This window comes from Ischnura elegans, chromosome 6 (assembly GCF_921293095.1).
Source record: "Ischnura elegans chromosome 6, ioIscEleg1.1, whole genome shotgun sequence".
NCBI lineage: Eukaryota > Metazoa > Arthropoda > Insecta > Odonata > Coenagrionidae > Ischnura > Ischnura elegans.
The window spans coordinates 29,012,407-29,040,365 of NC_060251.1; the positions used below are offsets into that span (position 1 = coordinate 29,012,407).

Sequence of the window (27,959 nt, forward strand, 5' to 3'; positions counted from 1 at the left end):
GGCGTTTGTTGTTGGGAAGACTCCTATGGAGGCATTCGCTCCCTCTCCGCTTTCCTGATGGTTTGACCCTATTCCTGCCTTTTGAAGGCGTCTATACATACTGCCTACTACCCGCGAAATAGATCCCTTTCGATAGCACTGCAGGAACAAGTGACTTTGTACGCAGTCACGCGCACGGGTGCAAAGTTAAATACACCAGCGGATGAAGTTCGCCATGAAAAAATATTTGACTAAGCCGGGATTCGAACCAGGATATCCCGATTGCCGGTCAGGTGTGTTAGCCAGTTACACCACCAAACCATTTTCTCAGAGCGAACTTCGGGATGGGTTTCCCCGAACGAGATGTTGACGTCACAAGTCCACACTGTGGCACATGTGGCGTAGGGTCGTGCTTACTAAGCCTCTGTCGGTGTGAAAAACCCTTACTTTGTCGCTGGTCTGCGACGACGAATTTTAAAGCACTGCAGGAACAAGTGAGTTTGTTCGTAGTCACTCGCACGGGTGAAAAGTTAAATACACCAGCGGATGAAGTTCGCCATGAAAAAATATTTGACTTAGCCGGGATTCGAACCCGGATCTCTCAATTGCCGGTCAGGTGTGTTAGCCAGATACACCACCAAGCCATTTTCTTGGAGCGAACTTCGGGATGGGTTTCACCGAACAAGATGTTGACGTTACAAGTCCACACTGTGGCACATGTGGCGAGGGTCGTGCTTACTAAGCCTCTGTCGGTGTGAAAAACCCTTATTTTGTCGCTGGCCTGCGTCGTCGAATTTTGTGAATAGATTTTTTGAAATTGAGTTTTGGTTATAATTTTTGTGTTCTAAGGTTTACTTTTATATAGTCATGTATCTAGTTTAAAATGATCTTTGTGTCTAAACTTTATTTTTCTCTACTTTCAGGTAAGTCGCAGTTATGTGTATTGGCGGCTTACGGCGGAAATATAAGTATGTCTTAAGATTCCAACGAAGAGTTAACCGTGAGTAAACGTTTCATTTTTGGCTGACCTCGAAATAAGCCGCAAGAATGTACACTAAACATTTTCAGCGCCTTTAGAGAGTTTCTTACTTTAGGACACCCAGCGACATGGGGATGTTCTGTTTAAACCTATATTAATGCATATTTCACCCGGATTTGAACCCAGGACCGATTAAGCCCTACAGCACTCGCTCCATCCACACCTTCTGTCTCCTAAGTGTCAAATCTACGAGCTGCATCTCCTCACCCACCATATCCAACACTTTGTCGTTCCTCATCTACGTCTACTTAACCTTCTCCATTTATGGCCATACCTACATTACGAACGCCTCCAGTCTTCTCTTGTCCTCCTCCCTAAGCGTCAATGATTCGCGTTACACTTTAAATCAGACGTTTCGCTAGCCTCTTCTTTTAAGTTTTACATAAAGTTCCTCTCATACTTACTTCCTGTTTACGATCCTTCTTGTCTTCTTCTATCCTTATTTTCTAACGCAATTCTCATCCGGACGTCCTTACTGATGCATCCTTTGTCCTCTAATTTTATTTATTATTTATTGGGAGGAGTACTTAACGGGGAGGGGATGTTGAAAGTGGTGTAAGAGGGTAGAATGCTAGGGAAACGAGGGAGGGGAAGGAAGAAAATGGGATTTTTTAGATAGATTGAAAGGGAGTAGGCCTTACAGTGAATTGAAGAAGGCAGTGCTGGAAGGAAAGGGTGGCTCCCAGATCACTACTTTAGTGCTCCATGGAAATCTACCTTAATCGGTAGAAAATTGTAATAATAATAATTATTATTATATAATTTATTTCCTTTAATTTAGCTCTGCAAGTTCAATTTTTGGCCCGTCTACTTTTCTCACATTCCTAGCTCACGATGCTTTACAACCAGAGTGATTACAATCGCAAATTTTTTTAAACTTATCGAAAACCCCAATTGGAATAGTATAGCGCTTGTAGCTTGGATAGCTAAGGCGTGTACTGGTGAGCAGGGAAGGTCAAGGGTCTTTTGAGCGCACGTGTCCCGTGTAGCATGCGTAAAAGAACCGAGTCCCACGCGCGAGCCTCCTGGGGTCACTCTCCGTCGCCGTGACCTTTGCCCTCCGCCCACGCGAGCCGCCCACGCGCCACGGCCGTGCTTTCGCGTGCCTCCCGGACACGGCGAATATTCGAGCGACCACACCCTCTGATCACGCGTGTACCTATGGGCGCTCAATTTTAATTTTGATCGAAATTGCATTCTTCCGGACAATATTGACCCTTTTGCACTGTTTTTCAACACGTTTTGACAGTTTCTCTCCTCCTTATCACACGCGTAATGTTCGGTTGCATATACTGATTGATCTTATAAATCTAATATAAAAAAAATATTTTTATTGATCAAATTTATGTTATTTTGTTATTTTTGTTACATGTAAGGCTATATTCTATGCTTTTCTTATATTGTGCCCCAGTTTATCGGCCAATTTTTAGGAAGGGGATTTTTTTTCTGAACAAATAATATACTGAGTGCTAGCGATCACCTAGGAGCTATCAATAGTAAGAATTCAGGAGCGTTTCTCGTCTGTTAATATATATTGCCAGCTTCGAAATTTTTTTATATAAATTTTCTATTATTTTTCCCTCTAACATTGCTTTGACAACATATGAATCATAAGTGTTGGTTTTAAATCATATCCTCCGATGGGAGAGAATATGAATAATTTATTTTGCCTACAATCGTGTAAAATCTACGGGAACGCATTTTTGCATTTTTCACGAAATTGGATGGGTTTAATCCGGTGAAGTTTAAGCACTGGATTGAACCTTTCAATCACCATTGACTTCTGAAATAACGTAGAAACGGTATGTTTTGCAGCGAATTTTGGTGTAATCTGAGATAAATTTCCTCTCATAGAGCCTGATTTATAAGTTGGGTACGTCTCTAGCAAAAAAACTGACCTTTGATCGTCAGGTTATATAATTTAAGTATAATTAAATACATCCCAGTTGCTTTGATTTTGTTACACAACGTTCTCCTGAAATTAGCTGAGGCAGATTTGATGTAAAGAACATGAATAATTATTGTATGCTCCGATGCAGCTCCAATAGCGTAAAACCATAAAAATTCATGGAATTTCGGATTAGCTATTGACCTAAGCCGTCATTCCAACCGAATGAATCCAAAAGGTTTTCTTATTTTTGGCACATGAATAGGGTGCATTTGCGACCTAGGGAACCAAATGGAGCTATTTAAACATTTACGCCATGCGTACCCAATCAGAAGTTCGGAGCTGTAAATCTGCGCCAATGAAGGAAGCCATTGAACATTCATAAAGCCAATCAAGCCGGCTGGAAAGATTTGGGAATATTAAATAACCATCCTAGGGTATCTCGCTAATCAGGCTCGATTGAAATACTGTACTGCATTCGGGTGTTGTATTACCACCAAACATTGCGCTCCAAGAGCTTCCAGAGGGCCTCACGTGGAGGCTAATCATAAATTTTGGCACACAGTTGAATCAATAAAAGCGCATTACCCGAAAAGTTATGAAATGCTAGCTGAAAAATAAATTTAATAAAACATAAATTTCTCCGTATCTGACTACGGTAATTAGATTGGAATGAGAATGCGTGCTATTGTGCCTTAAAAAGTTACGTCATATCCTCTTAAAAAAGCATGCGTATGGAAAAATGCTTATTTCATTTTTTTAAATTATTTATACGAGGAAAAATCTTCCGTTTCATGAGAGTGTTTATAATTCGTCTGAATGCAATGTGACAGAAATGGCTTCGCTAGATGTGATTCAAAATTTAAATATGTTATGACTAAATTTAATTTTCTTCCCTTCCCTACTTCAGTATTCTCATTTGTATCTCGGAAACTACATTTCGATTGTAACACTTCCAAGCTCGAGTCAACAAGAGCTTAATTATAACATTAGAAAATGACACATTTCTCATTAATGTTGATGGAACTTTATTGCAGTACTTATTTACTTATGTTAGTTAGTTTAATTATTCTAGCTCGGTTCGAAGCCTAGTAAGGAACTAAAAGGATCGGAACGAATTTGTATTGCGATGCAACCAACGAATTTCAATGCGTATAATGGCAATATTTTAGGGTTGTTTTATTTTTTAATGCATATTGTCGCAGTTCATTTGTGTATGATTGGTACCTTACACGATTTTGGGGGTTGGCGACGAATTATTAATGGCATTTCAGGGGTGTAAAATTTTTCCAGACCCTACAGCCATATTTACAATCTCGAAAATGAAGTTCATTACCAAGGGACTATAATAGAATGAAAAAAATTTTTTTTTTCAAGTATTCTACCGTTCTAAATAGGTTTGCATGGAGTATTTTGCGGATCATACCGGCCTGCCTCTCCACCCTGTTAGTAGATCTCTCTTCAATTCAAAATAGGGCCCAACCCCATTCATTTTACCAAAAAAAGCGTATTCAAAATCTTCCTTCCTCTCCCTCGTTTACACAACTTCTTCCTTCCAACACTGTTGTCAGCATCCCCGCCACGCTCAGTACTCGCTCCATCCAGACCTTCTGTCTCCTTTGTATCTCATCTAGATGTTTCTTCATCTCACCCACCGTATTCATCCCACCCACCATATTCGTCGGTCTTCTTCCTCTCTGTCCACTTTACCTTCTCCATTCTTTTCCACGCCTATTATTATTATTATTATTATTATAGTATTCTACCGATTGAGGTAGGTTTCCATGGAGTACCAAAGAAGCGATTTGGGAATCTTCCCTTCCTTCCAGCGCTTCAATTCACTGTAAGGCCCACTCCCTTTCAATCTATCCAAAAATCCTATTCTTTTCCTTCCCCTCCCTCATTTCCCTAACATTCTATCCTCTAAAACCATTTTCAACATACCCTCCCCGCTAAGTATTCGCTCCATCCATATATTCTGTCTCCTCCGTACCTCATCTAAAACCTGCCTCTCCTCGACAATCAAATTCAGCACTTCGTCGTTCTTTTTCCTCTCCGTCCGTTTCACCTTCTCCATTCTTCTCCATACCCACATCTCGAATGCCTCCAATCTACTGAGTATATTTTACTTGGTTCCGTAATTGTTTTGAGTGTATTTTGTTCGGAGGTATATTCGGAGGTTCGGAGGTATTCCTCTGTTTGCAGTCTGAAGTCGTTCCGTCGTACACGATTTCCCGGAATATCCCTCTAAATTCCATTAATTCCCGCAGGAAATCGACTTTCCAAGCTCTTGCTGTTGGGCGAACTGAAAGTTTCCCTCCGGTATGTTTTGGTCGAATTTCCTGGTATAGCCGCGATGAACTCTTCCGGCGTTTGTAAGGCCGTGTATAAGGGTTTCGTCGGCGGGGCAACATCCCTCATTATGATGCTTCGGGGGTCAACTGCCCGGCCTTCGCCGACAACACCTTTTGAGGGCCGCCCGCCCCTTGACTACCGCAGCGGAGCAAATTTGGCGGCAGGAGGCGACGGAGAAGAGGCGGAAGGCGTTGAGGGTCGGCCGTCAAAGCTTTGGCCTCTCTTGGACCCTTCCCTGTGTTCTTGCCTCCCGTTTGCTCAGGGCCACGTAGCCTTGTCATTACATTGGAAAATCCCTAGCGTGCTGCGCAAGTTTCACAAGTGATTAAACCAGTAAGCTTTCCAATACTTTCCTCTATTATACCATTAACGTTGCTGGATGATAGTCGGAGGGAGCATGATAAAAGACAAAAACTTACTATGGGCCACAGTTTTTTTTCGACCGACATAGGTCTCCACAAACTATATCATTAAAAGGTTATGTACTTCGATATTATCGCGATAATGACATTATTTTTCGAAACCTGGGTCGTATAATGAAAATCTGTTGACTATGCAAACTTTTGTCTTGTATTATACTACTTGTGACGTGGTTTCATAAAATATCACATCTACCCTTAAGTTGATCGTAAATAATCTTCTGGGCAGGTTTTATTGGGACAAAAAACACCAGTTTTACTAACTACCCTCATCTATCCCCATTCCCACGCTGAATTGTATTCCCAAATCGCACTTAATATGCTAAGAATCAGTAGTTGAACAGTCCATAGTTACCATTCTTCCATCTGTTATTGCGGTTCGATTGATAGCGTAAGCCCCTTTCGTCTCAGTCATGCTTCGGGTGAAGTTCAAAATTGGAAAGTACTGTTATGTCATGTAAGTTCCAGATATTAGTAATGAGGAAATAGTGTTGCTATTTTTGAAAATGTAACCAAAAGAAAAAGTAATTTGTCTATTTTTGTTAATGGTTGAGTTTAGTTGCGCTTTTTCGTGGAAAGTTTCCTTTAACAACTAATTATGACGTAACCATGTGGCATACCGTCCTTACCTTCGTGTTCAACGTCGAAGGTATTTCTTTTTTTTGTATTTTCTCATTTCTCTGAGATCAAGTTTGTACGATCACGTTTTCACTGCTGTGTGGCAGTTTTTCCTGGTTGATATCCGCGTTACGTTTATCTCTTCAATTTCTCGGCTCGCCATTTTCTCATTCGCGTGGAAGGAAGAATGAAACAAGGAAATGAGATTTGGATGGATGTGGAAAAAGGAAGCGATGGTGTGAGATCGAAAATGACCGAATTAAAGTTTCTCCGCTGTTATTCAATTTACTGCGGAGAAGGCGGTTTATCGAGGCAACCCATCTTTCCTCTTTCAGCTCAAAATGCAGACTCGTATCAGTCCCTGCTGGCTGGCTGGCCTGGAGCCTCTATTTTTCCCTTTAATTGAGTGAAGGCTTTCTCTTTTTTTATTTTTTCGCATCGTCGGAATTTGTTTCTCTTTTTTTTCGCCATTCATTGAAGAGGTTTTTTTTCCCCGGATACAATGAGATAACAAGTGGTGGACCGCCCTTGAATGTATCCCGCCGAGAAGAATTTTTGATAAAAAAATGTAATAATAAACTCTTGGAGTCATTAATTAAAAGGACTTCTGCGAAAACGGTTAACTGCGTTGACAGGGGGCAGAGGTTTCGGGGGACCCAGATATGCATTGCGGGCGGTGTAATTGGCGCAGAGGTCTTGTCCCCTTGACGGCGACATTTCGGACTAATTAATTGTCGCTCGATATCTTTGCTCCGCTGTTTGTTTTCCTCGTCGCTTGTCGTGGATGTAACTTCTGTGATTACCTTTCGTTGGTGATTTCTCTGTGGTTTTGAGCACGCGAAATCTCTCTAAAACGAATATCAAAGTGCTCCTCTCATCTCCCGAGGGAACTCGCGCTTTCTTCTCCCCTCGTGGTGAGCGCATTGAAGAGCGTGGTGGTTAACGAAATGTTGATTCTGTGGATGAGTAGAAATGAAGGCATCACCGTCATCTTGCGACGTTTCCACTGAAAATAAATACGATGTGACGTTTAACAATGTTACGGTGGGATTGAATGTCAGCGTTTGGGAAAGTTAAGATGAATTTTATATTAAATTTTATTTTTAAATTGATTTCTTTGCAATTTTAGAAATTACTGTACACCTATAGATCTTTCAAAGCCGTATTTCTTCTGACATCCCATGTCATACTCATGTTGCAGGGTAATCTGTGCATTCAGATGAACCCTGTTTAAGTGATAGTAGAAGAATAAGTTTTATTAATTAAAGCCACGATCTCCTCCTGGTATCTGTTTGCTTTTCAATGTTTTTTTCCACTCTCCACATGTAGAATAAATCCGTGCTCTTCTTATCCCCTGGATTAGCCCTACTTGCCCATGCATTTCATTCCAGGTGGTTATTCTTTATTTCCGAATGAAAAGGACCACATTCGGGTAGCTCTTGGATCTTCAAAGGAACCATTCAATGTAACGTGCATTGCTCGTGAAAATATGAATGACGCAATGCAAAATTTATAATTTCCGTGTAAGTGAACCCAAGGCCATTATGTCAATCCTTTTCGTGATTTCGCAATGTAAGGTTAAGGATAGCAAATATATGGAGGTTTCTAGATGAGATACGGAGGAGACAGAAGGTATGGATGGAGCGGGTATTGAACGGGGAGAGTATTAAAATTTAAAAGAAGAACTTCGTGCTTTCACATTAATATTTATTCAAAAATTTACGACCATGGTTTCAACGTTAGACGTCATCATGAGGTGAACTCTACAGAGATCCATCACATCCTTTTATACCGGGCTAGGAGATGATGTGATGAAAGGATGTGATGGACCTCTGTAGAGTTCACCTGATGATGACGTCTAACGTTGAAACCATGGTCGTAAATTTGTGAATAAATATTAATGTAAAAGCACGAAGTTATTCTTTTTAATTTTAATAATGAATCGCTTTCACCAAGTTACGCCTCAAACAATCAATTTTTTCGGGGAGAGTATATTGAAAAGAGTATCAGAGAATGTTGGTTAATCTTGGTAGAGGAAGGAAGAGAAGATTTTGACGGAGGATGAAAGGGGGCATTCACAAATATAGCCTTGAGTGAGCCGTTACTCCCGCGCCCGTCTTTTATCGAACCTCCGAGTACCCCGGTATTTGAATAAATTTATGACGGACGTTTTCCGAATTTGAGCCCAAAATCGAAAAAATGTAGAGTAAAATTCCCCCCCCCCCCAGCTTGTCAACAGGTACCAAGCTCACTTATGTCCGTGGGATTTCGTGGACTGAGGACTACTTTTACTCATTCCTTGGATTTGAATTCGGGATACATATTAAGTGAACGCCGCTTAAAGCGAGGGTTCCGGATTTCTCTGGTGGTCCGAATTTATTTTTCCTTCTTCATTTTTGGACCCATATCCTCTGATTAGTTCCTTCTCCGTGATGGCGCCCTTCCGGTCACCGGAAAACCACCTCTCAGGAAAGAATTAACGACGTTCATTATCCTCCTCTGATTTTCATTTCGTAGGTAAACATCTGGAAGGGAATCGCATTCGGAAAGGAGGAGTTCTTGAACAGGGAGGAGCTTATGAGAGAATCGTTGCATAAAGGCCTGGTTACACGGTACACTAGCATGTACCAGTTAATGTCTGTTTGCGTGAATGACTTTTGTGGATCGCAACGGAAAATGTACGAATGCATGAACGAAATTAGTACAGGTTGTGTTTTCCGTTCATGCATTCGCACAAGTTGGTTGGTTACACGGTGAATTTTCGCAGTGGTGTAACTATTGGGGGGGGGGGGGTGATGAGGGGGATAGATCCCCCCAAAAGCCTCAGAGAAATAAAAAAAATATTTAAAACTATTGTCTAGTTTTGACATTAAATACTGCGTGTGCTTAAAGCTAATATTTTAGTGCAAAAATGATGTGAATTGTATTTCCATGCACGTTATTTTTCAAAAATTTTCCCCAACGGGGGTGGGGGATCGCCACCTCAGGATAACCCACCCCCCCTCCCCCAAAGCTTAGTCCTAGTTACGCCAATGCATATTCGTGTTCATTCACGTGTTCATACATTTAGACATTAACTTGTACGTGTCAATGTATCGTGTAACCAGGCCCTAAGGGTTCACAGAAAAGGCTGGTAAAGAGGCTGATCTCGAGTGAAACATTTGCATTGGGGAAACATGGCCACTGAGGAACGAGAGAAGACTGGAGGCGGTCGAGATATGCGTCACTTCGTCACCCTTCCTTCTCTCCGTCCACTTCAATTTCTCCATTCTTCTCCAGACCCAAATCTCGAACGCGTACAGTACTCATTTCTTAGAATGGAGGCTTGAAACTATCTGAGCCACCCTCCCCAGTCCGTACGGCTATACTCATTACTTTATTAAGGCCTGGTTATATTAACACGCCCGGGTTAATGTCTAAATGTATGAACGCGAGAATGAACGCCAAAATACACGGTGTAACCACCCAACTTGTGCGAATGCAAGCACAGAAAAGAGAACCTGTTGTAATTTGGTTCATGTATTCGTACATGTTCCGTTCCGGTCCACCAAAATCATTCACGCAAACGATCATTAACTTGCACGTGTCAATGTACCGTGTAACCAGGCATTTAGAATCGTATTAATTTTTGAAAATGGCGTGCAAGCCGTGCCTCAGAACATTTTATATTATGCGTAAAATGAGTGAGCTATGTGTGAAATAGTTTTATGTGACAGGTTTTGGGCGACTTTGGTTCGGTTTAAAAAGCTTAGAGCAGGTTGAGCAGTTCAAGTATTTAGGTAGTACGTTAGAAGAAAACGGATACAGTAGTAAGGGCATTAGGAAGAGAATTGCATTAGCAAAGGAGTCGTTCATGAACAGGAAGGAGTTTATTAGAGGATCGTTATGTGAGAGTTTAAAGAAACGATTAGTGAAGAGTTTGATCTGGAGTGTAGCACTCCACGGTGCGAAAACGTGGACACTGAGGAAAGAAGACGAGAGAAGACGGGAGGCATTCGAGATGTGGGTATGGAGAAGAATGGAGAAGGTGAAATGGACATAGAGGAAAGGGAACGACGAAGTGCTGGATATGGTTGGCGAGGAGAGGCAGCTTTTAGATGAGATACGGAGGAGACAGAATGTATGGATGGAGCGAATACTTAGCGGGGAGGGGATGTTGAAAATGGTGTTAGAGGGAAGAATGTTAGGGAAACGAGGGAGGGGAAGGAAGAGAATATGATTTTTAGATAGATTGAAAGGGAGTAGGCCTTAAAGTGTATTGAAGAAGGTAGCGCTGGAAGGAAATGAGGCTCCCAAATCATTAGTACTCGATGGAAACCTACCATAATCGGTAGAATACTATAGTAATTATATCCAAAGAAAATCTCCTAGATTTTGAAATCACTTCTCAAAGTGGATTCTTTATGGTTTCCCATTGGTTATCATTTTGCTGTTTATAACTCGATCATAGGTTTCTCCTTATTCATTCCGATATTATTGATCATAAAAATCGTATGAGTTTCACTCGGCTAAGTGAATATTGCTCAGCACCAGAGAGCTCTTTCACGCATCGAATTCGCCTCTTCTGTCGAGATGTGTTCTTAATAGAATGTATCCAAGTGCCGAGTTGCCGTTTTAGTGGGACGGGCGGAAGCACTCGCATCCTCTCTCCATTAAGGCAATAATGGAAAGGAAATTGTCGTTTGCGCTGGGAATGGGGAGGAGTGTGCGGGGGTTGTGTAGTGCCCCGGACTTGGATTCATTTTGAACGAGAGATTCTGCGGGAACGGAGCAAATGTCACGTTGGGTTCACACATCCACCGATTCCTCCGATCGGGGATTTTATCGAGTAATTTCAGTTTCTACCGCAAAACTATACTTTGCAGGATTGTGTCTCCCTGTTAATTTCGTGCAATACTCTATCCTGTTTCTTGATTTCGTAATGTTAGATCAAGGATAACAAATATATGGAGAGAACTTTATGCTTTCACATGAATATTTATTCACAAATTTACACTACAATGGTTTCAACGTTAGACGTCATCATCAGGTTACGTTAGACGTCATCATCAGGTTACGTTAGACGTCATCACCTGATGATGACGTTTAACGTTGAAACCGTGGTCGTGTAAATTTGTGAATAAATGTTCATGTGAAACCAAAAAGTTCTTCTTTTTAATTTTAATAATGAATCGCTTTCACAAAGTTACGCCTCAAGCAATCAAAATATATGGAGGTTTCTAGATGAGGTACGGAGGAGACAGAAGGTATGGATGGAGCGGGTATTGAATGGGAAGAGTATATTAAAAAGAGTATTAGAGTTTTTTGTGAATTAGAATGTTGGTTAAACTAGCGAGAGGAAGGCAGGGAAGAAGATTTTGACGTAGGATGAAGGGGGGTTGACCATTTTATTAATTTAAGAGGGAAGTGCATGAAGAGAGGGGAGGCTGTTTGAATATTTCAAAATACTTCATGGGAACCTACCTTAATTGGTGGAATAATAATAATTTGTATTGTTTACGGACCTTTTGCTGCGCTAAAATCTGCGAGCAATATTGAACTCTCGAAAATACGCATTTGCAAAAATTTTGAGATCAAGTAATGGGTTCACTAATGCTCACCGATAGCTCGTCGTTTATGCTAAAAAAAATATATGATAACGATTTTTTTGCTGTTTCTCTTTTTCTTATAATAATATGTTTATCTTTGTGTTTTTTTAAATCTTTTTCATTTTCATCGTTCTCGTTAACTTTCATTCATTAGTATTCCCTCTACGTAGTTCGAAATTCAGCCGTCCAATTACAAAATAAATATAACCGGCACCTTCACTCTATACTTTAATGCAGCCCGAAGCCCAGGAACCATAAATAATTTGTTACGCCATTTATCCGTAGTTATATTTTTAATTTTTCCCTCCCATCCCTTATTATTGTTCATCGACCGAAAGTATGCTATGAATAAATTAAAATATGACCCAGAAATTTTGTACGCGACCTACTCAACGTCACAGTGAATCCCTTTGAAATATGCAATGAAAGTAAGAAATGTGTGCGTCCTCTCTTGTGCCTTTTATTAATTGTCACTTTCATTATCCTGACGTACCGTTCGAGAAAGACTTTGAATTTTGCCTTCACTTCACTTACGCTGTCCTTCATCATCCCGGTGACGTGGAACAACTTCTTGGCGTGTAGCTGTCCCAAAGATTGTATAATTACCCGAGTCATGAACTTGGGCTATTACGTCATCTTGCGTTTTCGGTTTTGATTGGCAGATTCCGTGAGTAATTCGTGTGGCGCGACGTTGGCTTGACTGATGCGGAAATTAATCGTCAAACTTAGCAACGAAGTAGCTTCGAAGTTAGTGTCGAGCCGAAAACGGTCTCCGTACCCTGGTCGTTAATGCTTAAGCCGTCCTCGGAGCCATTTTTCGTGCTGCTCTCAACTTTTGTGGGCCTCCAAGTTAAATGCCTCCAGAGAATGGGTTAAAAATGTGGCCGTGCCTCCCGTGGTGGCATTTTGATACGCTTTTAACGGCAGCCGTTAAGGCAGGCTCTTGGCATTTGTGTGTCGTCACCACAGCCCTCGCGTCGGCGATTTCATGTTTTTTTATTTTCGATTTTTTTCCTTCTTTTTTATTTCATATTGACCCTCAACCTCAACACTGTGCGCCATCGACTTAAAAGTGCACCACTTCACCTCGTGAAAGAAATATAAGGAAGTAATTTTTGGGAGTAGGGATTGATGCGAATCTTTGAAAAATAGTAATCTTTGACGATGACGACGCTTGCTGGCAGGTTTTTTTTATAACTCTTACGAAAAGTTCGTCCAGGTTATTCTTGTTGAACCCCTAATGATGATCCGTCATTAAATAGTGATCTTTTTCTCTCTGAAATGTCTTTGTCCTCTTCACCTTTGGCCATTCATCAGTTGTGTTCAGTGTATGAGAAATTCGTACTGGGGTTTAGAAGTCTTTTTTAAGTTATTCATTGAAGGTTATATCCTTCTTGAGGTAATTTTTCTTGAATATCGAAGTCCTAATAACTTCTTTCTTCATTAAATACGTTGTGTGTTATCTTTTTCCCCCATTTTTTATTTACTTAGGTTGTCACAGGTCCTACATCAGAAGGAGATCTCTCGTGAGCAATGATTTCCTTGGTGACCAGGCTTTTTTTCGATATTCAATAATTCAATATCAATGCAATCGACAACTTTAATTCTTTCTTTGAAAGCATAAAATCATAAAAATTATGTGCATTAATTTTACATAGTAATTAATAATAATGCGGCCAAATTTATCGCGTAATGTCTAGAAACTCGTTTTTTATTTCTCTTCCTATGCTTAAAGTTGAAAAAAAACAGCTTTTCTTCTATTCTTAGGAACCGGTCGAAAGTTTACGAAGAGCATTTTTTTAGTCACCGCAACCTATCCCCAAGGAAGGGTGGTGCCCCAATAGCAAGAGCATTAGCTTCTGATCATAGTGTCCGTGGTTCGAATCACGGATGAAGCCACTGAAAAGCCTCGGAAGTACGAAGTGACCCATGGAAAGAAAGTTGAAAGCCCCCCTTCTCTGAATGTTCTATATCCACAACCCTAAGGCTTTGTCTGGGGTGAGCTGTATCCTCACCAATCGAAACTACCTTCAGGGTTGAATTACTGAATGAGTGATCTTGCCCCCCATCGCATATTGGCTTTTATAATAATAGTTATTAGATGTGGGTACAATACGTCTAAAAGCACCAATTTTACAATGGTGGTGAGCTTAAACTAGTTAACATTCTATTGAGCATACAACATATTGAAGTAATTGTGAAAAAAAGAAAAGCATTGAAAATGAAATATAGACATGCAATCAAAAATGTGATATTGGCTTTCCGACTTTTGATTCCTTACTAGGATTATCCCCTCTCATTTAAAACTGTATATCCTATTTTTTTCATCTCCTTAGACCCTTACTTTACATACGCTTCTCGGACTCAGTTCTAAGCTTCCCCTCTCTACGATTTCGTGAGCGCTTCATCCACATCTCCTTGCCTTCTCGTCAGGCAGACTACTCTCCTCTCCATCTATGCCGTACATATCGTCGTTGCTTTTCCTCACTGTTCATATCACACAAGCCAACTTGAGGATTAATCGTGTAGAATACATAAACTAATTACACTACCATGAATGTTTTTTATGCATAGCATGTGCGGTATTGATCCGTATTATAGCCTCTCAGTTCCATTGTGATGGAAAATGTATTTAATGGAATGTCTTTAAGACACATCCACTCGTTTATTTCATGCGCCACCCTGGAGAATTACTTCAACATGCCAAGGGAGAGCTCAACCCAATTAATGTATGAAACAGGTGAATGACAGAAAGGGTGCGAAGGATGACAGAGCCTTGTCCGAGGTTACCTCGCCCAACGAGGGTCTTTTCTGGTGTTTGCCGGCCTCGGTGGTGGCGGGGTAACGTCCTCGCCTGCCAAACAAGAGGTCGCGGGTTCGAGTCCCGCCTGGGTAGATTTCCCCTGTACAGGGCATGGTTGTTCGTGTACGTTTAATTGTTAAATCTGTTGAATACCCCGATATAAAATGGCCAATATGAGCTGTGTTCGGTGGTTTGAAAATAAAATAAATAAAATTTCCTTGGATTCATCTAGATATTAACCCGGAATGTTTTGATCGCGAACCATTCGTTGTAATCACTAGACCACAACACACCACCAGTAAGGCTTCAGAAAAATAAAAATAAAATGCACTGAGGTATTTTTAATCCTAATTTTTCAATGATGGTGTCAAATCCAATGAAGGTCATCAACAATTCAATCACCAATAGTTCCTTTTGCCCTCACTTCCAGTCTCACATAGGATTTTTCCGTATGCATCGCTCGTGAATATAAAGCCGTGCTATGCATTCTTGTTTGTGGCGCTCTTCATTTCATTCTCAGCGGCACAGATAGTAGCATCGTGTCGGTTCGCGGGACTGTGGTGTATTGGACGCATGTCTGTCTGTTTGAAGCTTTTGAGAGCTGATCGGTCGGTTTATTGGATTGTACAGTTGAAGGTCGCAAACCGTGGCTTATTGCCTTGTTCGATGGGCAGTTTTTTCATCCTTTTTGGCTGGGCGGAATTAATCCATAAACCCCTAAGTCGATGTTGGACATCGATGTATCGAATGTGGTTTTGTATCTTGGGTTAAAAGAGTTGTCTGAAAATCGACGACTAACGACGAAAACTGCGAATCATCGTTCGAAGGCTGTTATCACAGTAAAATATAGCGCTCGAAATCTGCTTTTCACCTTAAGGTCACCTTGGTATTTTTCATAGTGGTCATCCATATTGAAATTGGGTTCAGTCTGTCGCCCCGAAAGTAGTGTATGAAAAGGCCATCGACGAGTTCAAATTTTTTTTGAAATTTGGTTTGCGGAATGTGATTAAATTTTAAGAACCTTTCTAAAAAGCATCTTTCCTCTAAGACGTAAATGCTTTGATCCGTTGTGTTCCTGAAATTTATGTTACCACGTGAGAAATCATATTTTTGATTGAAAATCGTCTACAGCTCTAAGGAATTAATATATTCTTGCTGACCTTTTGTAAATGATGTATTTTTTCCATGATGGAGGAATTTCACATAATAAATCCTGGAACTGTTAGTTTTGTTAAATTTTCTTTTTCATATTTTTCATTGTGGCGCTTCTCTTTTCTCATACCTCTCAATACCTAAAGTTTTCGTTTTGTTGCTCTTTTTATTGAGTCAAGTTCTTGGCTAGTTGGGAGTATTGTAAAAATTTAATCCTCGTTTATTTCTTATCCTCTCTTGTTTTTGCATCATGAATGCGATATTTGTATTTTCGTTTTCATGTAATTACTGTTGTTTTTGCTGAGCCAAGATCGTCTTCCTTGTTAATTGCTTTCTGCTTCAAGGATGATGCTCAGAACATGATAAATATATACATAAAATACCATTCTCTACTGTGTCAATCCGTTCCAATCCCCATTCGCAAAATCAATAATTATTCTTTCAAATCATTATTTCTCAGTTATTTGAACTTGCAATTGTTTTGCTTTTTAGGATTTTGGGGTTTTGGCCATAATTTTGTCGGAATCGCCTCTGTGCGACGATTATAGGGCGTACTCTGAAATCTTCACAGTGAATCATTCTGCTCAGCCTTTAAAACTTCGGCGCCAATCATCCCCTAGACCAGGAAGAGAACCCGAGAAATCTTCCTACTCATTAAATATGCTTCGGCTCTTGATTTCTCTGCTGCTATCATAATTCGTGATTGGGTGTCACAGACAAGTATCCTCTTATAGGAAAAGTTGAAATTAGTGCAATATGCTTATGAAGGTCTCTCGGGTAACTTCCAGCGTCTGTAGATCCATCTTCTCCGACGTTTCGACGACTAAATTCTTAGTCCTTCTCAGGGACTGAGTCCTTTGTCACTAAGTCCCTGAGGACGACAACACAGTTTATCGTCGAAATGTCGGAGAAGATGTATCCACTGACTCGGGGAGTTTCCAGAGAGACCCTCATCCGCACAATCCACAGGGAAAGATTGAAATACTTCTTATTTCGCTGTATATTTATAACTTTTCTGTATTTGGTCTCACTTTCCGTATGCTATCGCTGAAGATGCATGGAGCAGAATTTGCTGTCATGAAGCGCCTCTTTCTCCCAATGCCTTTCAATCTTGTCGCCTCTTATATATAAAATGGAGAACTTTACGAGTTATTTCAGTTTTTCAGTTTTCCCGGTGGATTTCGGTTATAAGCGTATATCTGGCAACTCCGCGGGTCAGTTGATCCAACTTCTTAAACGTTTCGGCTACTAACTGTGTTTTTGTCTCAGAAACTCGGAAAAATGATGACAAAGGATTCAGTTCCTGAGGAGTTGTCGAAACATTGGAGATGATGGATAAACTGACCCAGGAAGTTATTAGAGAAACCCTCATCAGCACAGTCCACCGCGGAAGACTGAAATACCACATATAGTGCGATACTTTTAAAATTTTCTTTACTTGATCTCTTTTCTCGTATGGTATTACTCAAGATGCATTGAGCAGTATTTGTTGTCATGCAGCGCCTCTTTCTTCCGATCCCTTTCAATCCCGTAGCCGCTCTCCAATCTCTCCAATCCCCGTTCGCTATTCTCACGCATACACTCCATTCGCATGCTTATATACGTGGCGTTTGCACCTCGATACACACCTTTCACCATTTATAAGTTCCTCCATCTCCTCCCCCACCCCACTCCCGCCTCTCTAACCCACAGCCTCCCACACCCCCGCCCCCCCTCTCCCCTGAAACGATCGATGTTATGGACTGGAGGCTCCGCACAAAACGTAACACCCCCTCTCTATCTTCCTCTCGCTCTCACTCTCTCTCTCTCTCCATCTCTTATTCTGCTTCTCTCTCCGGGTGCGATGTGATTCTCGGGACCCCCGCCGCAAGAGCATCGGCGCTGCCAGCGTTCCCCCCGCCCCCCACCTTCCTTTCATACATCACCCCCTTCCCTTCATCAAGCTTTATACATATCCACCCTTCCTCCCTTTACTCTACCACTATGCGCTCCCCCCTCCCCTTCTCCATCTGTGTGTACAACCCCCACCACTCACCTCTCTCGCCCATCGTAGTTGCCTGCTCAGCGTTGCCTCGTCTCACTCCGGTGCCGGGTCTCGTACTGGCCGAACCTCCCGGGGACCGAGTGCCCCCATGCATTACCACTGCTACTACGCCTCCTCCGGGTCCGTTTTACTACCGGAAGCGGCCGGCCCTATCGTCCGGGTTGAGTGACGGCCGTATTAGGTGTTGTGTGATTCGTCGGACAAGGTTTTTGAGTGATTCGACAAGTGCTTCGCTCTTATGGTTGGCCTAAAGATAGGGTAGAATAGTAGCGACCAGAGAATAGTTGGACCTAACAGTTCTGAAAGTGTGGTGAGGATATTCCCTTCAGTTAGGTTGTCACCTGAAGGTTTTGTGTGTTGTCAAACTGTCTCCGCTGACGGATTTGCCTTACGTTAACAAAAGTACTTTGGAACTTAAACCTTCGCAAAGGAAACTGTTATTCATCCACCTGTGGGTCACCAGTGCAGTTGGCCTGATGTTTGAGAGTTCAACTGAAGTTGGGAGTCGGGTGCATTTCCAAAACAAAGTGCCCGCTCTCTCCTTTCTGCCATCTGAAGGTTTCCTGTGTTGTCGACCTTGCCGAGTTTGTGCATTTGCCTTGTGCTCTCAACTGCTCTTGGAACTAATGCCTGTCATGAAGTAAACTACTAAAGTCCTCCACTTTCAAGCACGATTAGCACTCAAAACATTTCAGTGATGTCGGGAATCTGAAGTAATTAAAAATAAACCGCTCGCTCTCTTCTGTGGTGACTGCCATCTGTGTATCAGCTGCATTCTACCCGTCAATATGAGACTGTTGTTGACTCGATACATGGAGTCATGTTTTTGGAGCTCCTTGGACTATGTTGGGTGTGAGAGAGACTTTGAGAGTACTGCTGATACCTTAGAAATGTCTCGATTAAACGGCAATCCACGGAGTAACTATGCGCCTGCCAACAGCGTCTTCCTCCTCTCCGGTTTGACCAAAACCTCGTGAACGAACTGTTGTGATTTGTTTCTCGTGTTGTGAGTGCGGAAGTGGGTTATTTAGTGTCGGCGTCGGATGTAGTGTCCTATCGGGAGGCGGAAGCTAAAGCGGTTGCTTTTTGTCACCGAATTTAGACAGTCGCAAACAAAGTTTTCGTTAGAAACGACTTGGTGGCTTTGAGCGGTTTCCACCGGCAACTCAGTATATAGACTTGTGTAATTCGTTTTCAAAATTAGCGGTGCTTCCAATTCGAGGATTGATTTTGAAGAGGATTGCCGAACATTCGCATTTATTCACTAAGCGGGACGTGTTTCGTTTCAATCTTACTATTGGTTTTGCCGGAACGTTGGTGTTCAACAATGTGTTCTTGCTGAATATGACTATGTGACGCTCCTGGTTGTGCTATCGCTGTTTTGTTCCGCCTGCTGAGGACATTCGGGTTCCCACTGCCGTTATCCTTCTGTTTGATAGTAAAAACCTCCAGCTCTGATAGTTAGCTGGAATGTTTTATGCTTGCTACCAGTGATATTGCCCCTTGTGTTTAGGTTCCTCTTCTAAGCTGGCCTGTGGCAGAGGTTAAGGCTTCTTCGCTCGTGGATTATCCTTCTGTTCGAAATTAACTCCTCTGACCATCTTACCCTAGTCATCGGAAGGGTAATAAGGATTTTATCACGCCCTATTTCCCGCCGAGGCCCTCACTTCTCGTTGCTGGCATTCGCTGTGAACTTGAGCGAATTTTGGTGGAGTTTCCATGGGTGGAAAGGAAATTTTGGCTAATTTACGTCACCAGCTGTGAGAAGGAAAAAAAATTAAAAATCGCCCTTGGAAAAACTCGGTGCAGAGGAGTGGCTAAATATTTCACAAAGATATTCTTATTTTTTTAATGTATAAACAGTGTATGTTTCCAATACACAATTCAATGTGTGCTTGAATCGCGTGGTTTTATCAAGTAAACATCCATTTTTATCAATAAGTGTGAAGTTTTTCGCGCCAAGTGTTTGGAAATTTTGAAAGGGACGTAGTATATAAAAAGAACTCTACAAGGCAAAAAATCAGATGGATCGACCAACGAAATGTTTTTGAACCTCTCCGTTTTCTTGTCTGCTCATGTGTCTCTCTTAATTCTTTTTACTGTTAAACCACCAAAGGTTACACATACCCATTGGGCCCTGTGCGTTTATTATCTCTAATGTTTGTGCTTGTGTCAAATATATGACGTGTATCACATCGTGTGACGGATATTAACATCAGTTTTCGATATAGGGAGAGGATTAAATTTTTCCAAGTTGATGAAATCTGAACTCGTGAAACCATCGTGAACACTCTTTTGCGCTTCTGTGTCTCCCTATGATTGAAACCGCGGGGAAAAACTTTGTTCGCTGAAGTTAATTCTTCTCGCGTAATTTTTTTATGCCGAGTGATCCGGGGATTAAGTTCCCGGCGATTGTGCTGCCAGTGTTGTCCTTTCAGTGCTCAGTGGATGTTTGGAAGCCGCAATCGACAGGTGTTCCGACAACTCGAGTGCGTGCCTGAAGAGAGCCTAAGTGTCTAGTCCATTTTTTGCTCTCATCCCAATCAGGATTCTCAGGGAATTTCCTCCAATCTCGTTTTCCTTTTAATCTCCCTCTAAATCCCTTCCCTTCCGTGCCTTGAGAGTAGAATTTCTCGTCTTCCTCGGTCTATGAAACTTTTTGATAAAAGGATAGATAAGTCTCAAATAGTTTTGTTTCAAATCGACTGCGTTTTGTCATCAATCTGCGTTGGAAAGTGTAAAACTAAATTAATTTAACGAAATAGTCAACGAACAGCACGCATTTGTGAAAATCCCTGTGTAGATTGTAGGGTTGAAAGCGTCTGACCTCACAAAGTGTAACTTTGATTATATTAAGGTGTTTATTACGATCTTCCTCAAGAAAATATCAAAAGAAATATTTCTCTCTAATGTAGCCTCAAAGCTTCGACACACCTTTAGTGTTGCCAAGAGTTTTTACCAAAACAAAACGGTAGAAAAGGGATGTAAACAGTTTTTTTAAGAGAATTCTACGTTTATCAGTATGAGAGCGGATATTTTATCTTTTACCGTACTATTATAGAAATTATAATTACATTATCATCTTACTGAAGTACGAATTGATTGCATGTAAGTTTTATCTGTCTTGTATTCACGAAATAATTTCACATCCGTGGGAGATACTGTAGAGTTGGCCGTCCTGCCTTCTTAGTGCCCTCCGTCCCTTCCTTTGGAGGGTTGACCCCGAGCGGCACTTTCGGAGTCATCTGCGTCAAGTTGTGGACATTGCTGCCGTAACACGCCGCTCCTCAAGCGCCGTGTGTATTGGGAGCGCACCTCTCAACAAGTGTCGGGACGAATACGGCCCCCCAAGGCGCCAACTACGAGTCCGTGCCCTGAATTCCCCACCGCTCCCTCAACTTTTCCCTCCACTTGAGCCAGGGCAAGTAAAAGCTTTGCGGAAAGGGTTTTACCGCAAAGTTAACACGGAAAAAAATCTTTTCTCGTGCGGCGATATGGGCTCGTTGCACTCGTGAACCTATAGATTCTAACCCACGTATGTCGGATTTTTCCGTTGCATGGCCAGATACCTTTTTCTCCTTCATAACGATCAATGTAGAAATATGTAAATTTAGGTGGCTTGCCTATCTCAAATGCCACAGTTACTAATTTTGATTTCTTTTGCAGATAAGGTGTATCAGAACTAATCTTTTCCTGAGTCCAGAATAGCTTACAAATTGATATTTCATTCCTACTGATAATTTATTCATATATTTTTTTACTAGCAGTAAGCTATTCGTTTCGGTGAAGGTCCCTGCTGACGGAATATTTTTTTCTAGTCATATTCAATTATTTCCGTTGAGAGTGGATTGTGGTATTTAATATCTTGAGAATTTTTTTCCTCTATCCATTTTGGTTTAATGTGATCTATTTATTGCGGTCGCTCGAAGTAGCTTTAAATCGCGTGTCTTCCTGTATCGTTATATATTTTTAAATTTTTTTTAAATCTCAGCGGTCTTATATTCGTATATCCTTGGCACCGCCTTTTTCCATCCTGTGGTCTTACTCTTTATTGCTATCGTCCCCGCTATATGACAAACCTCGCCATTATTTTCCGGCTCCATTGTCACTCGCAGGCAACCGCGCAGTGTCCCAATCCTAACTCATTCTCCACTTAACCCTTTGCTCGGGCCAACTGTCTCCCTCTGTCTGTAGCGAGGACATAATTCCCTAGCACCCCGACTCCCTCACCCTCCTCTCTATCCCCTGGTTCTTTTGCTCCCCCTGTTAGCCCCGCTACTACCCTTCTTCTCCTGCGGCCCTTATGGCACATACGCCAATGGAACGCACAGAATGAGAACTTAAATCACCCTCTTTTTAATTCATGCTGCGGCCCCGGCGTATCCGCGTCACTGAGCCTCGTCGTTGAATTAGGTTCCAGCGATCTATTATATTTAACCTCGTCTCCTTTCAATTTGTAAGCATTCTACTCAGCCTCACGATAGATTTTCTCCTTGCTTCCTCAACAAACACTTGTGTGTTCGCCCATACACGGGAATTTAAAGGGCCCCGCGCTTCTTTTTGGAGTTGGTTAGTCGTAGCTGTGTGTTTATCATGATCGTTCTTTTCTCTCTCTCTCTTACGCTCCAGCTGTAAGTGGGCTCTCCCCTATCCTTGCCAATTCTGCTGCCACCAATCAGTGTCTGCGAACGCCCTTAACCGTCTCTCCATGTCTACAAAGATGAAAACTCTTCTGCGTCCATCTACCCTAACTGGGGGTTGCTCTCTAGTGAGCGTTATTTTCTAGTTGTTTGAGATAGCATATTATCGTGAGTCTTTCATTTTTTGCCATTGTAGTGACATATTTTACCCTTATCCGAGAATCATAAGTGCAATCTCTCATCCCGTGATCTTCATACATATTTCGTCTCCTTTAAATTAATATACCATCTTATTCCTTCTACAGTTATTATTCCTTCCCCAACAATCACTTGTGCATTCGCCTGTCTATCAATGGATTTTTAAAATAATTTCTGCTTCTCTTTAAAGTTGCTTAGTCCTAACTAACCCTGCAGTGAGTATATCGTGATTTTCCTTTCTCGTTTTTGCCCTGCCAATCACTGTCGTCGAACACTCTTAACCGTCCCTCTCAAAGTCTGCTGAGCTAGACCCCTTTTCTATTTCTCCCAAGAGAAAATTCTTATCGCCAACCAATTCCCTTTGCGCGCTATTTCTCTCCTGAGACCCGTGCTTGGATTTCTTCCCGCACCCTCACCCTTCACCGCCTCCTATTCTTGGTGCCGCACCCGATCTGGTACCGAATTAAAGGGACTGCTCCCGAGATATCGCAGCCGTCTTAATTGAGTCGCGGAACGGAGGGCAATATTCTCATTGGAGGACCTCTACGGAGACGTAGGAATGAGCGAGCACTTGGCTCATATTAAGTTCCGCGCCCGGCGCAATTAATATTTGGCTCCTAGTTTATTACTGCTCAATCATTTCATTGTTGGGATTAATGGAAATTCTGCGATTATGTGCTCACCCAAATCCTTGACGTTCGGTAATGGTGTGTGATTCATTGTCGTTTTAAAATTGGCACATTGGCTAAGGAAGACGGCGCTGGAACGAGACGCCTGTCCCGTTGCGTTATTAAATTTTTAGTAACCATTTACCGTTTACGGAGAATCTTGGTTGAGAATCTCCTAATTCTGGTAAACTTGAGTTCCAAGGAAGTGGCTTTGAAAGGGATATACAATTTAACTTGTCGTCTCTCCGTAAGTAACATGGTTTGCTCGGGGGTTCCACATTTCCTTGAAAATTTCCCCATCGCTTCTTGAAAAAAAATATCTCACTGAAAGAGAATTATATTTGGATGCGGAAATATATTTATTTCTGGATTCAGGTCGTTAGATTTTTGTCTCCTCAACAATTTTTCCGGGCTAGGCTTTTCTTCACTCGTAAGTCGGTTGGTTGGTTGGTTTGGGGCCAAAGCTCTCATCTCAGTGGAGACCCATTTCAAATCCTTCCGCAAGGAATCCCCATCGCTCGTAAAAAAAATAAAACCCTTTCTCTTTTGTGTCCCATCTCATCCCCCCTTCCCTCCTTATTCTCCTAGGGTACGCATTTCCCGGTCGGACCCTCGACGAATCCCAGAGGCAAACCCTTCTTCGCTGAAACCCTTAAGTGGATCACCCCCTTTTCATTTCGACGTTGTTGCCCTCAACCTCTCATCCCCGTTCGTTAGGGAATCGATTTAGCGTTAAATGCACTAATAATATATATTTGTACATCTATTTTTTCAACCGGTCTGAAGGCTGGGTCGGGGAAACTAGCTGAGGAGGTTAGTTTATACTCCGGATATTTTAAAAAGAAGGTCTATTTTTTTCCGTATCGGATCGCCAGGGTTGCATAAAAGAAAAGAGGGGCGTTTACATTTTCCTCCCACGCATTCGTGTAGGGTTCAGGGCATTTGGAATCCCCGACTTGGATTTCTCTCGTCCTCTTTGATGCTGTTCGTGCCTTTTCTTCCCTTGTATCCGTAACTCGGCGGGTATTATTCCTCCTCCTTCCCATACCCTTCCGTCCTTAAGTGAGGTGAGATTGAAGGGAAGGAAATTCGAACGAATGAGTTGAGGTCGTTCCACTCTTCCCTTTAACGTTTTCCCTGACCCCTTTCGGCCCGAAACTCCCCATCGTCGTACTTCCTCCCCGGATATTCTTTCACTCTCTCTCTCTCTCTCCCATTCTCTCTCGTCACAGTTCAGATCCACTCCGGGAGTAGTGCGGCGCGTATATTTTTCTCCTCGCTTCGAAGGCCTCCAACAGACCATACACCCCGCCCTCCACTCGCGACGTTTCTTCAGCCCCTTTGAGGTTTCCGGTTACTCCTCAGTCCCATTGCGAGGGTGGCGCTCCACTCTCCCCTCACCCCGCTCCGTGGAATTCCTGTTCTATCAAGGGGTTTTGCGCTGCTCCGAACCACGTGGGTGAAGAACTTAAGGCCTAGTTGGGAGTCCCCTGTTAGGGAGTTTTCTTTCTTTGACACTGATTTTTATTTCGAACCCTTTCTCCATACTTTCCCCATTCAGTGTGGTGATTGTGGTTTCACATTGCTCCGAAGCAGGTGCGCGAAGCACTTTGAAGAAATAGCAGGGATTCCCCCGATAAGGAAAGCTGTCTTGTTCTCTTTCCTAACGTACTGAATATCCCATCATATTATAAATCATTCATCGAATGTCAACCAGAGGAATGATAGTCTTGCATAGCCACGAAGCACTTTGGTGAAGATCGTTGGGAGAATAGGCGCTTTCCTTTTCCTTGAAAATCGATTTTTCTTTTGTATCGTTCCTTCAATATTTTTCTCATTCTTCTGAAGATAATCCATTCTGGTGATTGTTGTTGTGGCTTAATTGAAAATTACCGTTCGTGATCGTCGAGACAAAAAATACTATTAAAAATTGCTTTCAATTGCCATTTTATAATGTTCAATGAGTGACACCTGATGATTTTGTCCGAAAAAGTTACCAACAGGTTATCATTTTCAAGCTTCCGTTCTTCATACGTATCGTTGATCGTCAAATATTTTATTTTTTATTTTGCATAACCATGACACTAATCTATGAAATGAACCTTGGATAGGGTTGGAACCATTAGGCGCCTTGGCTCGTGTCGTAATGGTAAGGGTTGATTCTTTTTGCAGAAGATGGTAATAAGTTTCCTGATGAAAAAATAAACTTTGCGACGAAGGTACACCTTTAAATAACGGCGAATTTAGGTTCGTGTGAAACGAAGAGTGCTGCAAATCGAAAACTATTTTTGGATTAATTCGTGAACTGTTGAGTGACGGATTGCATCTCGGAATTCACTCTCTATTTCACGTTTCCGTGAGAGATCTTCGATCTGCGTCGCCGTTTCGTCATAATCGCTCTCGAGGTTTCCACGCTTGTCGACGCTTTCAGCGAGAGTTGGTCATTAGGCGATAATCTAGCGGTTGGGAAGAGAGATGTTAAAGGGATATTTTGAGCGAGTCCGCATTTAGTTGCGTCGTCTTCCGGAAAGTGATGTTCTTCTTGGGAAGAATTATATTACTTCCGCAAAAGTTTCATCTGGATACTGTGAAAGATTGAGAGTGATTGCTTGACATGAAGGCCTCGCTGCCTCGGATTACCTCAACGCACCGTCATCATCGTGTTCGAGATAGTACCCCGAGAATGATGGGGGATAAGCAATGGATCCGTTTCCATACCAATGTTTGCAAGGTACACATTCATCGTTACTTTAGTTATGTGTGAATAATGTATAAGGTATTGAACCATGGGTATGCATCGCTGTTCTCAATGGAAAATACTCGAGAATACCTCCCCCTTTGGAACTACGCTGAACAGATGGCATGATTTTCGATTTTGAGTGTCCGAAACTTTCGGCGATTCGAAGTCCCGTCGAAGGAGTTTTATGTGCTTTGTTTTGAAATTAGTGTATCAGTTCGCTCCAACGCTCACTTGTTGATTGGATATGCCTGGTGTAAGTGTAGGTGGCCTAAAAATGACCTTCCCTGCCGGCCTAAGAAACTTTGATAAGGTCATTTGGCTTCGGGACTGAGTTCCGGAGAACTTTTCGTATTAATTTTTTGTTTTCGGCTCGTTCCCTGAGGCAAACCTTAATTGGTGCTCTACCAATGCAATGCAATTTTAAGCGAACATGGCCTAAGACTGCTCGGAATGCCATCAAAGCTCATAACTAATTGGTGTGTGCATCGATTCCAATGCCTGTAAACACTAAAAAGCAGATCAAGGGCTCTATTTAATTAGTCGTTGAAGTTTTTGAGCCAGGTGATGAAATGATTTTGACCGCAAAAATTCCGATTAAATATTTGGAAAATGTTAAGAATTTGCTAAATGAGACTTAACGACCTATGAAAACTGTGTGACTCCGACACGCTAAAATCTTCGCAGTACCTACATATCTTTCGCTGATTTCTCTCTATTCTTCAAGTGGTAAAATATCGAAGAAAAATGAAATTCATCGTCGCCCAAAGAAAATGGTTTAGTGTTCTCATCCAGTGAGTGAAGAGTTCTGGGACAACCTGGTTATTGATTGAGTCAATAGGTTTACTTTCAAACAAAAATCAACACGACAACTGAAGGAAATACCAAAGATAACCAAGGTTTTCATTGAGCTTCCAAAACTCCTTCGTTGGTCATGTAAAACTCACATGCTAACTATTCATGCCTAAGGAGAGTATGGTGACAAAGATACCCTCTAAAGGTTTTAATTGAGCTTCTAGAACTTCGTTGGTCGTACAAATCAACACCACGCTTGAAGGCAATACCAAAGATAACCAAGGTTTTGATTGAGCTTCCAAAACATCATCATTGGTCATACAAAACTTAACACTCTACGCCGCATAAAGGGAATAGCGCGGGTGTTTCAACCAGTGAAAATGAACACTACAAATAGCATTTAGTTTTATTTCCTGAAATTCTTCAGTTGCGTGTGTGAGATATATATATATATATATATTCGAGCGATGCAGAAGCACACCCAACGTCCCCTGCCACCCATCCCGACGGGCGCTTGTTCCCTGCCGTCCACTCCGCCCCCGACGCCCCCGCCCGTGCCCCCGAAGCGTCCCTCCGCCCCCTCCTCGCCCCCGACGGCCCCCAGGCCCGACCCCATCCGCCGATGGAACTCGTTCCACAGCCACGAGACCCGCCGCAGCGCGCCCGTGTCCCCGGCGCCTTCGCTGCGATGCCTCTTCGGATCGGCCGTCTCCGGGCACGCCTTCTCGGCGCTGGGGGCCGCGGGGCTGGGGCGGAACCTGCCCTCGCCCCGCGTCGTCGCTCTCCGCTCCGAGGGCGGAAGCCCCTCGGCCTCGCCCCGGGCGCCCGCCGCCACCTCCTCGCTGCCCCGGCGAAGGTTCTCCGTCTGGTGAGCAGTCGACTTTCATTGGGCGGGGGGATCTTGGCATGACCTCCAACGTCTTTATTTTGATTATTTCTGTTTAAGGGGAGAGTGGTAGGCTAGTGGGTTGAGCGCTTAGGCGTTGATCGAGGGGTCGCGGGTTCAAATCTCGGTTGAAGCCACCCCCAAACTACT

At 42.4% G+C, this 27,959-nt stretch overlaps 1 protein-coding gene across 7 annotated transcripts in view; it reads left to right on the plus strand.

Annotated features, from left to right (window-relative positions):
* The window catches only part of LOC124160239 (rap guanine nucleotide exchange factor 2), a 942,071-nt gene that overhangs the window by 718,878 nt on the left and 195,234 nt on the right, over positions 1-27,959 (plus strand). The window contains exon 1 of one of the 7 annotated variants that reach the window (XR_006865124.1): positions 23,486-27,791. The exons of the other annotated variants lie outside the window; for them this stretch is intronic. The gene's annotated coding sequence lies outside the window, so the exon portion shown is untranslated. Of the gene's footprint in view, positions 1-23,485; positions 27,792-27,959 lie in introns of those variants that run through there. 7 annotated transcript variants of the gene reach the window in all.